The sequence below is a fragment of the Neltuma alba genome, unplaced genomic scaffold (genome assembly GCF_004799145.2).
Source record: "Neltuma alba isolate B1F8T4 unplaced genomic scaffold, ASM479914v2 tig00011360_pilon, whole genome shotgun sequence".
Lineage (NCBI taxonomy): Eukaryota > Viridiplantae > Streptophyta > Magnoliopsida > Fabales > Fabaceae > Neltuma > Neltuma alba.
The window spans coordinates 14,203-25,461 of record NW_021636057.1 but is presented as its reverse complement, the minus strand read 5'-3'; the positions used below and the strand labels follow the sequence as shown (position 1 = coordinate 25,461).

General features: G+C 31.9%; 1 long non-coding RNA gene across 1 annotated transcript; it reads right to left on the bottom strand.

Moving 5' to 3' along the window:
* Positions 1-2,514: 2,514 nt before the first annotated feature.
* Positions 2,515-7,685, bottom strand: LOC114712425 (uncharacterized). Its single transcript, XR_003737239.1, has 3 exons — positions 7,255-7,685; positions 5,722-5,819; positions 2,515-2,912 (listed from the first exon to the last, which is right to left on the bottom strand). It is a non-coding gene; the product is annotated as an uncharacterized LOC114712425 (long non-coding RNA).
* Positions 7,686-11,259: the final 3,574 nt, after the last annotated feature.

The window sequence follows — 11,259 nt, the reverse complement described above, 5'->3', positions numbered from 1 at the left end:
GGATACATATACGTAGCAAAAAAAAAGGTGGAAAATTCAATCCTAACATAATGAACTAATGTTTGAATTCTCATGAGTAAAAATCTCCACATTTAATGTTTAAAAGTACGTGGAACAAAATTATCTTTAATAAAAAGGATATATGTTCCTAACATAAGGGGGGAAAAATGGAACTTTCTCGCCTTCAGAAAGCAATTATATAATTCATGATTCACGTAAGTTTCACACTTTCCTTTTTTTATTTTTAAATTAGCAGAAATGTAAAGAAGAAAAGTAGAAAACGAAGAGCAAGAGAGTCCAAAATGTGCAACGTCTCTTTGAGCTGTAAGTTTGTCTACGACAATAATTGGCGAAAACACACGTTTTTTTTATTAAAAAAAATCTATAAATTGCAAACATAATGTTGTAAGAGACCAATATACTCCCCTTATCCTATTTATGTGCAGAAAAAGGAAGGAAAAAAAAAGGTCATATTACATATAAATATAGAGTTTTACCCCTCATTTATTATAAGAGTTCACTTTGTTCTTCTAAATTATAATGTATATTACATAAAAATAAAATTGAAAAGTTATTGAATTTTAAAAAAGAATTGATAAAATTTGAGACTTTTCTTGACATGTGAAAACATATTAGAAGTAAATTATAAATAATACCAATAAGAGAAAGATGTGTCCCTCTAGTCCTATTTAGTACTTATAAAGCAAAAAAGAAAATTTTTATCCTATTCATTTGACAAAGAGATAATTTTTTCAATGTACGATGTTACCTTTTATTTATTATTGTAATAATTTTGTTTTTATGTGGTATAATGTATATTAACTAGAAATAAAGTTAAAAAAAGTTGTTGAAGTTTATATTAAAGAATGTTTGTTCGAAATATAGAAGAAATTAAAGGAAAAAATTAAAGTGCAACCAGCATCTTGAAATATTTTACTAAATACACCTAATGTTCTAAAGTTTTTTATGATATAATTTCACCATGAACTAATTTTTATAGTGCAATCTTATCCAATCTTAACAGATGGTTAGTTTAGTTTTGATCGTCAAATTGCTAACCAGGCAAATTTTTGACCAAAAATTATGAAAAGTGGCAAGTGTTTTGTTAAAAATGAAATATGAAAAGCAAAAACATATAAACTTATCATTACTTACTCCTCAATTGTTATTAGACTTTTAGGTGATTAAATTTCCATTTTAAGATCTTAAAAAAATACTACCAGAACTATTCAACTAATATTCAAATTGAAATTTAATATTATAATGAAAGAATCATGCATGATGGGCACCCATATGCAGCGATGAGTTTCAGGCTTCGATAAAATGTAATTTGATGATCGAAATTAGCAAACACAAGGTGATGGAGATTGTCTGTTTTAGTTTACATCGCCCCAATTCGACTTCAGAGTAAATTGTAAAATTAGATTTAAAATTCAAATCTTATACTTCATCCGGTTATATATATAAATAACAACTAACAAATCAGGTAGATTAAAATATTAGTTAAAATTAATTTAAAATATATATATAAATAATATAATTTTTTTCAAATCTATCCTCATGTATGAAGATTATTAAGAGTGAAAAAAATGAGAGAAAAATTGAAAAACATAATTAACTATAAGTGAAATTAAATAATATGCATCAAAATTTTAGATAAATAAAAAAATCACGATTGGACCAACCTTGTGCGAAAATATTTACTTGTATAAACAACCAAAAAGGGAACATAGAATGTACCTTTTCGGTCCTAAATGCAAGTGTGAATACTTGTAGGGAAAAAACTTTACTTCTAAATTTAAATCACTTGTTGTATAATTAATACTTGTTTTCTAGTTTTACTCTTAAGTAATTCTGATTGAAAAAAGAAAAAGAAAAAAAGAGATATGAAACTAATTTGTAAATGTAAAGAGAAAATAAATTTTAATGAGAATAAAATTAAAAAATCTTATGAACTTAATACTATATCCGATCCTAATTATAAGACCTCGTTTGTAGTTTTCAAATGAAACCTTATAATTAAGACGGAAGATAGTACATTCATTAGTATACCAGAATGGGTTACAAGTAATTCATATCCAATGCCAGCGTGGCAATGAACGAATGCTGCTTTTGATGGGCACCCATTGAACAGCGAATGAGTTTCAAGTTTCAAAGTTTAGTGATAGGAAATCACGGCACAGATTCTGCCGTGGGCATCAGTGGACACTATTATTCTAGTAAATTCCAAAAGCCAAGAGTAAGTAATAATGAAATCAAATAAAAATGTGAGAGAAGAAGAAGAAAGAAGCATGAAAAGACTCAGCGAGTGTTGAACACACCAGACACAAAGTATGGTGGCAGCTAGTGAGATCCACCTCAGCAGCTTGAACCAAATAACATACTGTACTAATTATAAATGTAAGAGACAAAATGGATTGCGGTCTTATATTTAAGACCAAAATAAAAACCAAACAGGATCTTATATTAAGGACCGGAGGTAGTATCACAAACCATTTCTTCTTCTTCTTCTTCTTCCTCCGTCACCATCATCATTAGTTCCTGTCTGGCACTTCCAAATATGATGCTAACCATTTTCACACTAATTAAGATCCACAACATCATCTATACATATGACACTGACACATCCCAACTCGCAGTGACATTAAAACACCCTCTAAAAATAACATTAGACAGACAACCTCCTGGAACTACGAGTACATACAGATACACACCTATATTCGTGTGTCTGTGTCTGTGTCTGTGTTGTCTGTGTAATTATATATATGTATGTACCATGATGTATCAGTGTTACTGATGACTACTGCTATGTATCCAGATTGTTTGGACCACAAACTTTGAGTATTATTTGTGGTCCAGTGCTTTTGTTTTGTGAAGATGTCACCGTCCTCGTCAAAGTTTAAATCTGCATACTGTAGAAAACAATGAGCATCAGAAGAACTCAGCCAAATGGCAGGTCAATATATAGAAATAGATTCATCATCATCTGAGGAAAATCATGATATTAAAACTGCTAGCTAGCTAGCTACGAGAGAGAGCCAAAACTAAGGCCAAAATCGCGTTTGGTGCAAATCATTCCACTTTAAATAGAACATAGTATCATCTGTGAGTTCGAATGTTATTGAAGAAATAGTGATAGATATGCTTTTAGGTAGGTGTCTCTGATCATGAGTTATTTCCTAAAGGCTATCCATATATATATATATATATATATATATATATAGTCATTGGTTGATTTGAGGTATAATAGAAGTGGGGATTTCTGGGTTTGTTTCTGAGACCGATCGGCAGAAAAACTCATGATTTACGCATGCCTCAAAGATGACATGAAGCAGCCTTTAACGACTCATAATAAATACTTAACCAGCAGGGACCACAATATATAGAAACTTGCTTGCTCCATATATACATATAGCCTGAGAAAGCTGCTCACACACCGCCACAACCATACCCCAAAGCTATCATGGCCTCCAGCTCGTATTATCATTCAAATATTTCTGATACAGAAGCAGAACTATACATATATATATATATAGTAGTCTGAGTGATATGAAATGGAGTTTAGTTTGAAGTAGCAGAAGAAGCTGATGAGCCAAAAAGAATCTTAACGCAAATTTTCTATTCTGTCAATGAAATGAAGTAAAATAATCCGACAAATGGCTTTAGAACACGCGCCCTGAAGGTGATATATATTCCAAGGGGAAATATATACTTGGAGGAAATGACAAATGAAACAGTGGCAGAAGCCCATCAGAAGGAAGGAGATCAAAGTGGTCCTGCCCTAGAATGACATCAACGTTAAACCAACAAAAAAAAGAAAAAAGAAAAAGAAAAAATCTGCAGAATCTTAGAAATAGACAGAACTGAGGTTAGAGAGCTTCATCACCTGACAATTTGATTTAATTAATGATAAATACTACAAATGAAGGAAAAGGAAGTGGCCCAATCACATGTGCCTTTCTGGAAATATAATAATACTGAGAAAAAAGTGAGAAATCCAGACCAAACTGTACTTGCATCTCGAACTCTTCAAGGAACTGGCTTAGTTTAATCTTTAGCTGTTTCAGTTCGGTTCTTCAATGTTTAAAGCCACAATACTGTCACACACATGCAGACGCTTTTTTTAAAATACGATCTTGAATCTTCTTTGTTAACCCCCCACCACCCCAAAAAAAAAAGAAAGAAAGAAAGAAAAAAAGGATCTTCTTTCAGTAACAATCTTACTTCTGCCTCAAAATCTACTATTAGGGTTTCTTTATCCCTCCCCGATGAACAACCGTTTTGAAAGCCCTAAATGTCTCTGATATGCCCAAAACACCAAATCTCGATCTTTGCACTTTTCGCCCTTTATGGGGATGAAAGGCAAATAATAATATCACTAAAAAAAAAAACTCATCTTCAAATTTTTTTTTTTTTGGGAAACGAGATCTGATGATGATAATGATAATAATAATGTAAATAAAATATATAAGGCTCACGAATGTCAAACCAACTAGAACCAGGATATAGCTTCAAGTTCCAACCCCCTGGCTCAATCCCCTTCACAGTGGACAAGAATCATAGGGTTTGTATAGCCTTTTGAACCGCTTAGCCTTAGTCTCTGACGCATCAAACCTGGTCGGACTTCAGAAGTTTAATCCCCAGGAAGGAAAAAAAGGAGGAGAGAGAACTTTGGGGGGGGGGGGAGTTATTTAAGAAACACATTTTACCAGATTATTCGACAGAAACCTAACCTTTTTAGTGAAAAACAAGACCATTTTTAAGGTGTTATTATAACAAGATTAGTGTAACGAGCCCAAGGTTGCTGGGTGGGTGGGTGGGTTGTTGAGCTTCATACATTAAAAACACGTACCAGCAGAAAATGACATGTCAGGATATATGAAGAATGGTTTTGTTTAGTTGTCTCCGGATAATTAGGGTTCGTCCTCCAACATTGAATGCAAGTAAAGTTAAGCCATTTTCGTTGGTGGAGGCTTCATCTTCATCAATACTTTAAAAATAAATAATATAAGAAATTTTATTCATAAATCTTGTGTGTGTGTGTACACACACACACACACACATAACCGATCATCCAGATTGAGTGGAAATGGATGGACTTGGCTTTTCATTATTTCTTGGAATAAAGTGACCGACACACTACATCGCCACCCTACACAGCTAGCTATCAAGCTACTTATCCAATAAGGGTTAAAAAATGTCGCCCCCAAGTCACCTCAAATCTTTATAGATACATATATAATTAGATACTTCATAGAGGAAAATTAACTAAATTATAGGATAGAATTAACTAACTTCACGCCTTAAAAGAGTGCTAATTGATGCCTTTAAACTCGTTAGAAAAATGTGCAATGACCACAATAAAATGACATGGAGGAATTAAAAGCATGTGTGACTATAAGAAAGGGTAAGATTGAAAAATTAAAAAATAAAAATAAAAATTAACCACAATATAAGGGAGTAACTTTCAAAAGAACAGACAATATCAATTGCTTCTTGGTACAAGCAACAGAAAGGTCAATTATCATATTTGGGTTTCCTTCAAATCATGCATATATCAATGAATATGCATGCAGAAGATAAATTTCAGTAAAATTATCTTACCACGGAAAATGATTTCACAAGATCCCACATCGAAATACTAATATTTATATCCCAAGTAGAAGCCAGTTCTGGTTATTTAAAATGGGGAAAAGGCAATTTTCTTTTTCTCTACCATACCTTGTTGTGAAACATTCCTTGAGTTACAAGGTAGACAAAGGCTTTGCATAAGAAGAATGGTTGTGTATGATTCATGAAGAATCCCAAAAATAAAAGCCCTGTCAAAATAGGTCCATGAAAAGCCAACAACAAAATATCATTCCAAAACAAGCATTATATGATCACAGATTGCCAAAAAGTCTTGTAAATATTGAAACAACATTATAACTAGCTATGACTTAATGTAGTATGCTTCGATTAAGATCAATAACTAATATAACTCTATTCCCATGATCATCAGTATGGTGAAATAGTAATCTTGCACAGAGATGGTATATTAGAACAATCAAACGATCACATCAAGCATATATATGCCAGCACACTTGTGTGAAGGCTCAAACAACATAAGTTCATCGATCTGTGTGCACCTGTGCTACAAGAATCAAGGATTTAAGATAACAATTGCAACTTTTTCCATTGTTAAGCTACTTAGTTTTAGAATAAAGTTCAGGGATTATGCGGTAGCTTACAGATATAGTGATTAAATGAATGATTATATAATGGTACTGATGCAATCAAATAAATATCCTTCTCTCCTTAGGATACCAAATGATCCATATCTCCGAAAAAGGGGAGAGGAGGAAGAGATTGCAGGCATAGCATAAAGATTAAAAAAGAAGGAAAGCAATAATCATCAATATCAAATATAAAATCCATAGTAAGTCACACCGGTCTTGGTCATAATCTGACCTTGGCAATTCACAGGATTCACCTAGTCAAGCAAAAAAAACCAAAAGAAAAGAAAAAGGAAACAGTGAAAGGGAGCTCCCTTCAGTCCAAGCACAGAGAAGAAAAGGATGAAATTTACCTCCTGCATCATTCACACATTCACAATAGCATGTAATGAAGAGACCTGTTCTATTGTGTTTGAATGAATGAGTCAGCAGCTAATTCAAACCCCTTTACCCTTCCATGAGTGGACTGAAGGAAGCTCTCTTAAACTGCTTAATTCCTCATTTAATTAATTAATTAAGCCTCAATCAAATATACCATTATCATATCCCTAAAGGATATTTAGTAATACCAAGATTAAGGGCATTCCAATTCTTAAAGACCAAGCTTTGCAAATAAGCATCATTATTGAATCAGGGCATGCTGCAAAATTTTAATGAATTAGGCATATCACAATTTACTGTATTCCCAGAAAACAAACAAAATTTTGGCCAAAACGGCACCAATTCCAGACCATAACATTTCAAGTGTACATCTGAAACTAACAAAGTTGAACGGCAATTTTGTGCCATAGCCCTAACCCTAGGTCTTGCAGCAAGCAAATAAAGTTATTTGATTATTATACACTAAGTTGTAAAAGATATTGCAGAAATGAAGGTGACAAGGCTAGAATGAAACGTGCTTAATATATATATGGATGGAATGATATTACAAGATTAACCATTATAATAGCAGAAAATGAAAGGGGTGAAATATACATATAGGGCGTTAAACTAGCTGAAATTAGTATATAAATCAAATCAAATTGGCTATATTTCTTACTGCTTTTTCTTTGTTGTCACAGTGCGAGGCCTCGACTGGTAAACGACGATCAGAAGTGCTGCAAGAAGAGAAAAGCAAAGCAATAATAGGACATGGCAAATAAGGGCAAAGAAGATTATGAATTAGAAGGCCAAAAGAAACACAAGTAAATTTTGGAAAAGAAAAGGTTAGGAAGGACGAAGCAGAGAGGAGGAGAAGGAGGAGGAGGAGAGAGAGAGAGAAAGTGTCACTGTCTTCATGAGAGTCAGAGAAAGAAAGGAAAGCGATTGAAGATCTCATATGTATCCACACAAATCTGGAAAAAGCATTATATTTCCGAAAGCAATCAAATATAACAACAAAACAGAATTCTCTTGACAGCCAAATTTTTCCCAACTTATAAATCAGAAACATAGGTGTGTATATATTGACGAGGCAGTATAAATAAATAAACAACAATTAATTAAGATTTAAAAAGGGCCAATCTGTATCAGAAATCAGAAAACAAAAAGAACACCGTGTATTTGTTTTTCCTTTTTTCGGTTTCTTCTCCTATTCTCACTATCCTCCTGGCTGAAAGAGACCCTTATCACAGCCATATATGAATAAAATCCAGGCTAGATATTACTGTACAAGTACTGTGATGGGAAGAAAAGAAAGAGCGAAAGAGGATGGTCTGAGAAGTCTGAGAGAAGATGTGGTCTTGCCATTGCCCCTTTAACTTCTTCTCTCTCTCTCTCTCTTCTTTTGTGGCAGTGCACTATTCTCTGTAAGACTGCCTTCCAAGCCTTTCTCTCTCTTTCTCTTTCATGTCTTTGTGCATTGGAAGTGATGAAGATTGAAGCGTATATATAGGACTTGAGGTCACTGATGCGTCTGGGGGATAAAATCACGAACCGGGGTATCTCGTAATTATATATACATATATAAGTATGTCATTTTTGACCAGAACATAAGTGTGTCATTAAATGAAAGGAAAATGACCGTTAACATGTTAATTATGAAGACTTAGAAAAAGAAAAGGGTACTTAATTTGTGAAATTGTGTTGGTGTTTTTTCGAAAAGCACCATTACTTTACAAGTAAGCATCTGTTTAAGAATTTTTTTTTTTTGGCATGAAAACTGAAGTCAATTCATTAACACAACGAGCTGTTTAAGAAATTTTCAATCAGGTACATGTGAATCCTCAGCCAATAATAAAATATTTTTAAAAAAACTGCCCTCAGTTAAATTTGATAATACTCAGCCAATAATATTAAATAAAAAAAATGATAATTTCAAAATGATAAATAGATGGTGCTAACTATTTTATAAAAGTATTGATTATTAGTATAAAAATTTTAATAATTATTTATTTATCATTTTGAAATTTAACAAGTATTTTATAGTTATTTTTCCTATTAAATATCATACACAAATATATATATCTCTCTTTTTATTTATGGGCTTATAGCACGGGTACTTTAATTAACATTAATTACTAGTATTTTTTGACCTTGAATTAGTATGTATTTGTTATTGATTCTTCACAAAATTATGACTTTAAATTGTTAATGATTACTAATAGGGGTGTGCATGAGGCCCGCATGCCCAATAAGCCCGCCCGAGCCCGCAAGAAAAGCGCCCAGCCCAGCCCAGTAAAAAGCTGCCCAAGCAAAAATGGGCATCTTCGGGCTGGGTTGATTCACGGGCAGGGCAGGGCCGCGGGTAGGGTATGTTGCCCTGCCCATTTGGCCCTGCCCGAAAAATATATATTATATATATAAGATAATATTATTTTAAGCAATTATCTCTTTTGTTTGGCCAAAAAAATTAGGTAAAATTAGAAAAATGAAAGGAACATAAAATTATAATTATATAAAAGAGCTAAATATCAAAATATAAGATTTAATATGCTAAATTACTCCAAGTCAAATTCTTTTCTTTTTCTCTTACATCCAATTTTTTAAAACAAAAAAAAGAAAAATAAAACCACCTTTCAAATTTTGTGCTTTCACATGATTATAAAAATCTGTCAACTATATGAATAAACTAAGGAATTAAACTATTGATTTAGCTTGATTATTAAATGTTCTAATTATTAAATATTTTTTTTTACCTCCCATAAGAAATTGAAAGTTGAAGAACAAGACTACATAGGCCTTATATATATATGAGTGATAAACTCATTCGTGATAATTTTTTTCCTCTCACTTGTCTCAAAACACGATAATTGAATTTTTTTTCTACATATGATATAAGGCATAGTGTCATTACGCTGGGCAGAAAAGCCCGCCCTGCCCAGCCCGTCCTTGCCCTGCCCAAAATGGTTAGGGCTTCTACTGGGCAGGGCCGGGCAGCGGGCTGCAAAACGCAGCCCGCTCATCTTTCGGGCTGGGCATCGGGCAAGGGGTTTGCCCTGCCCATGTGCAGCCCTAATTACTAATATGTGCTTTATGATTTCAGATAAGAATCATAATAAAATTTTATATTTAGAGAAATCAATACATTTTTATGAAAAATTAATTTTACTAATTTTTTAAAATAAATGTTAGGAGGAGTATTGTATTTTTTTTTTCATGTTTTCATATGTAAAATACTTCCTTCAACCCTTAATATAAAAACTAGAACTAATTTCAGGATATTAAGAAAATTAGTTAAGTTAATTATTAGTAATAAATTAATGTCACTTCTTTAAAATACTCCTATTAATCATATATATTAAACTACCATTTGATAGATACTCCTCTAGTCCTATTATAGGGCAGAGAGAGAAGTTATTTTTTGTCTTATTTATAGGGTACTAACAGAATTTTTTGTATGAATGTATAATTTTATCCGTATTGGCTTTATTTAGATAAAGTATAATATATACTCCTTCGGTCCTTAATATAAGACCTATTTATCTAATTTGATTATATTAAAAAAGTTAGATAGTTATTTAATTATAAGATATATGACATGTTTTTCTTAAAACATCATAATCATCTTCCTTAATATCCTCTCTTTCTCTTCTACCTGATTATGATTAAGGGAGTATCCATAAAGGTAATCTAGAAAAAATTGATAAATATAATAAATAGGTCTTATATTTATGATCAAAATCAACTTAACAACTAGATTCCATATTAAGGATCGAAGGAGTATTAGATAAGGATAAAATTGAAAAGTTATTGAATTTTAAATAAGAGTTGAAGTTTAAAGTTCTTCTTAGTCTGCATAAACATACAGGAAATAACCTATAAATAGGACCAGAGGAGTGTATATTTAACATGTACAATTACCGTATCAATTACTTAGGGGCAAAATAGATAAATAATAGAAAAAAATGGTTTGGTATCTTATATTTAGAACCAAATTAAATCTACCACTAGCTCTTATATTACAGGATTAATACAACGTTTGTTGTTATAATTTGCTCTTATTTTGATTTTGATCCTTATAATTTCAAATTTTAGTTTTGGTCCCCAAAAGACAAAATGACTTGTATCTGGACAATACTTATATCAAGTTTCTTATATTCATTATGTTAAATGTTTTAATTAGACATTGTCATGTGTTTGATTATTAAAATATTAGCATGTAATAGTAGTATCATTTAATTATAAATCCATATAAGACTAAAAAAGGACACAAAATCATGCGTGATGGGAAAACTTGACATGATAGATATAAAGAGTATGACCCAAATATTTTTATTTATATTTTTATTAAAATATAATGATTAGCATTTGATATGAAAAGAAACTTGATAAATCAAAATATTATAACTATAAAAATCAAAATTATAATAAAAAAATTATGAAAACTAAATATTATATTAATTCTAAAATATATCTATCAAAACAAAACGAAACGAGCTTAAAAAATGCCCTTTACCCGTCTCCAATTCTACAGGAAAATATTCCCGGAAGACACGACGAAACGAGGCAACATGCATCACGCTCTTTCATTTAGTTGACTACGCGTCACTTTGTGGTAACATGTCGGTTGTTAGAGCAGAAGTAAAATGCTTCTATCTACCACGCACACAATTTTTGTAAAAAA